General features: G+C 38.2%; 1 non-coding gene across 1 annotated transcript; it reads right to left on the reverse strand.

Moving 5' to 3' along the window:
• Positions 1 to 2,007: 2,007 nt before the first annotated feature.
• On the reverse strand, positions 2,008 to 2,146 carry LOC126375811 (U4 spliceosomal RNA). The gene has a single exon (XR_007567654.1). It is a non-coding gene; the product is annotated as a U4 spliceosomal RNA (small nuclear RNA).
• Positions 2,147 to 4,684: the final 2,538 nt, after the last annotated feature.

The raw sequence follows: 4,684 nt of genomic DNA on the forward strand, positions 1-4,684 counted from the left end.
AGCCTTGAGGTTAGTTAGAGGTGAGTTAGAGTCCGAACCGGGATTCGAACTCGTGATACTACGAAGTGAGTCACGCGTTTTCCGAACAGGGCTGTCACGGGTTCATTAAATAAATAAATAAAAACTTATTCGTCGATAACGCGAACGGAGGCTTAAGCCCTATTTGTTAAAGGGACGGGAGGAAAGGGAGGGAGGAGTCTTTTTGATACGTTGCCTCTGTTATCGCATTACGATTGAGATGGTTACATGGTTCTGTATAATTCCCTCAGTGTTGTTGACCTTTTGACCTCTAAATTTGCACATTTATGACGCGCGGTATAATCCCGGGGGATTAAACAATTCTCGGGACTGCGAAAAAAGTTCGCGTTCCGTCTTAGAGTTTTTTTTTCATGAATATTAATGGTCTAACTAATCTAGATTATTTTTATTTCAATCTTATATGTAGTTAAGGTTGGGTAAGTCGTGGTAGCCCAGTTGGTAGAACGCTTGCCTCTCACTTTAAGGTGGCAGGTTCGAGTCCAGCACAGGCCTAAACCAATGATTGTCGAATTGGTTTTCGAATTCATGTTTGGATCATGTGCTCAGCGGTGACAAAATTCGAACCTGGCAAATCTTCAGGTTAGGTAAGCGGACCCTGTGAAAAACGGGATAAGGCTAGGGAGATGCTGATGTTAGATAGGTACATACCCCATATATTCACGCCCACAATCCTTATTAAGGAAAGCAGAGCTACTAGTCATTTAGAAGTTAAAGTACCTTATATTATTATTCTAGAATACTATGCTAAGGCATCAATTCTAAATAAAATAACTGTTATTTTGTTTAATGATACTGGGACATAAACATAGCTGGTATACAACTCTACCCCCTTTGGAGATACAGGCGTGATGCTGTTGTGTTTGTTTGTTTAGTGATAAGTCATCAAAGTTCTATGACAAGCCAATTGCAACATAACGCTTTTATAACGCTCATCGTGTAAGGTTTAATTAATAATGCTAATTGTATGAAGGTCGGTGGTGATTATGTCGTAATATCTATGTACGTAGATAATAGGCACATAATTACTAACACCATAGCTACTGTTCTATAAACGATGATATTCTTATCGTCACTAATTTAAGAGCCATTCTTGTCTATCAAAGGCCAATTATTTCACTTCCTTATAATACACGACGTTCGCCCTATCTTTAATATGTTCTATCTGGTCTTCCCCTCTTAGCTTCCCTTCTATAATGTTTTTAAGTGTTCAATCATCTTGCCTCTTCTGTCCTCAATACCTCGCAATATTTGACATTCTTATACAATGGGGCGTGATTTTACTTTGTAGGTAAATGGGACGCGTAAAACATCCTGTATTCGCAGCGTAAGACCGGTTTGTTGATGAGCGACTGCATGTAGCAGCGAATGCCTACTGACGGTCAATGCGTGATTTCTGTTTGCTACCTACCTGTTTTTTTTATTATAATTAAGTAAGCACCTCGGTGAATGGTAAAGATTTGTTTTGTGTAAGTTCTTTAAATGTAATAATGTGAAAGCGTGGCGAATGCCGAAGAAGAAGGCATCGAGACAAACCTGTTTAGGTTTAGCGATGTTTGTAAACCATTCTATGTGTAATTTATGAAGTGTTATAAACAAAAAAAAAAATAATTAGAATATGAAACGGAACACATGTAGATTAAGTATATCGAATAATAAATTGCAACAATAACACAAATGGAGAAATAGGTGTTCCGAACAGATGAAACAAAAATTGTAAAATTAAACTAGTAAGTTTAATCATCGTCTCCCTAACGTTATCCCGTTGTCACAGGGTCTGCTTATCTAACCTGAAGATGTGGCAGGTCCAGTGTTTTACAGAAACGACCGCCTAGGCGCCGCCTGTCTGAGCTTCGAATCCGCGTAAAAAAAACCAGCCAAATACAATCAGAAATACCTCCGAAACAATTCATGTGTAATATTCTTGCTTGAGATTAGCTATTTTTTTTAGTACACTAATGAGGCAATGAGGTCTTTACGACCGTTCAAAAATTGCCATAGCGGACGGTATTTCACGTCCACACGGCGGGGTATTGGTAAAGTTTTCAACTAGCAATAATCGCACCTCGGATTAACCTCATCGGTTACGATATTGCCTCTGCGCAAAGTTAAATTTTAGGTGACGCTTCAGCAAATTTACGCTCTCACGAGAATATTTCCATACCGCGTTCTAAAATACTAGTCGCGCCATCTGTTGGTGGATGATGGTACTAACTTTATACGTATTGCGTGTTTCGCCACTGCGGTGTTTGTGCTAATTTCAATTTACCTACACTATTTATAAAAATATAATATTTTAATTAATATAGTAAAATGATGAATAGTGATGTTTAAAAAGCAGCGTAGGTGTCTACTTCCTCTTACCCACTTAATTTATATTAATTACCTAAAAAATGAATTTACATTTATAACAAATTAATAATTACCTATCAAAATAATGTTATTAATTAAACCAAAAATACAATTTCATTAATTTCATAAATCATTTTTTATTAGAGATTTGTAATTTATTTTATTATTATTACGTAAGAATCAGTACTTTTATACCTAGTATTATTCCTTATTCTATGCATTTACTTTAAGCTTTAGTTAGGTTAGGTTAGTAGTTAGGTTATCTACCTAGCTGAAATTACAAATTTTGATAACAAAGTAATAAAAGTACTTAGTAAAGAGATGGTGTAACGATTAGATTCCGAGATATTTTTAATTGAAAAAAAAAAAGAAAAAAGTATAAAAAGATAGTTTACCTGGAATAAATTCGTTTTTATTTCCTTTTGTTCCTACTAAGTAATCAATAAAAACAAATCTCTTAACCGCAATACTTTTAAAATTCTTCCCTAACACCAACCGCAAAGTTCCGAACAAAACCGATTGCCAAACTAGTTTCACGAACATTGTTTAGCCTGAGCCATAAGGCCGCGGCCGCGACAACAGCGGAGAGCGGAGCGGGCGCGCCAGAGCGAGCGGAATGGTGAAAGACAAAACATAAATGGTTTAAAGGTACGTCTTACGTATGACTGACTACTTTGATCACATTTATTGATGACGTCACAACTATGTATTCCAGACTTTCATAGAAAATTTTTGTTTTGAGTTTTACACTCGTATTCTAAGTAAGTAAGTAAATAAACTTTTATTCTAAGATGTTCACTCGACTCGACTTCAGCTGAGCATATTGGTATTTTAAGTTGACATTTAAGTCTTCGACTTGAGCACTTATACACATACTGGCCCCGATTCCTGCAGACACCGCCTAATTTTATTTTAAGTTATATCCGTAATTTTCATATCCGTCGAAAAGGAAAGGGACGGATGATTCACAGCTCTTAATTTTAGGAAGAATGAGTAAATGAATGAATAACCCGGCCGAATCAAAAGGTACGTCGCTGGTATGCAATCCGTTTGACGTGCGTACTTAACTGTGTCGGGTTATTGACGGATGTAAAATTTTTAGACGGTTGGTTTAGATTTGTGCTTAAAATTGACGTGTGTTCCATAAATTTTATGCTTGTCGATTACCCGTCCCTTTCTTTTCGGCGGATAAGGAAATGACAGATATAACTTTAGATGAATAAAATAAAATTAGATGGTATTTACAGGAATTAGCACCACTGCCATACTTATAACAGCCTCCGTGGTCTAGTGGTAAGAGCGTTAGGCTCACGATCTGGAGGTCCGGGTTCGGTTCCCGATGGGGACATTGTCGAAATCACTTTGTGAGATTGTCCTTTGTTTGGTAAGGACTTTTCAGGCTTGAATCACCTGATTGTCCGAAAAAGTAAATTGATTCCGTGCTTCGGAGGGCACGTTAAGTCGTTGGTCCCGGCTATTAGCCGTAAAAACACCTCCACCAACCCGCAGTGGAGCAGCGTGGTGGAGTATGCTCCATACCCTCTCCGGTTGATTGAGAGGAGGCCTGTGACCAGCAGTGGGACGTATATAGGCTATTTATGTTATGTTATGTTATGCCTTACTAGAGTGAACTTGAGTTGAGGTTGAGGCGCCGTTTAAGGGTATTGATTTTGAGTTCCAGGCTCATTAATCCTGGTCTTATTATAGTGCCGCCAAAGGCCCCTGACATGGTTCATGTAGCGACGTACTTACACCTCTAAGTAGACGACGTACATGTTTGACGTTGTGGTATATCTATGTTCCTATTTATGGTTTTATGTCATCTCAAAATATGTTTGATAAAAATGCAAATATTACAAATTGGCCAGTTAACAAAATTAGAACATCAACTTTCGCAAAATTGTGAAAAATTTACGGAAGATGAAATCTAGAGGAAGATGAAGACTCGGAAATCTTGAAGCATCCAAAAATAAATTCGATCTAGTACAAGGGGACATCGAACTCTACACGTAAGTTCAGGGGTCCTGTGACGAACACCGGACGCAACATGCAACAAAACCCACAGACGAGGGTGTTCTGTTTAGGACAGAAGGTAACTATACGGACCTGTCCCAGAGATGTAAATTTAGCGAGGTTGTGAGAGTACTGGGGCCGGTGCACTATCTGGTGAGAACGGATGATGGTGAGACCTGCAAGAGGCACGTCCACCAGATGCTGCAGAACTCATAGTAGCTAACTACAAGATTTTGGGGGGGATACCACAGTATATCGTACGTACTTACATCTGTATTAGTAA

Source organism: Pectinophora gossypiella, chromosome 19, assembly GCF_024362695.1.
Source record: "Pectinophora gossypiella chromosome 19, ilPecGoss1.1, whole genome shotgun sequence".
In the NCBI taxonomy this organism is placed as follows: domain Eukaryota; kingdom Metazoa; phylum Arthropoda; class Insecta; order Lepidoptera; family Gelechiidae; genus Pectinophora; species Pectinophora gossypiella.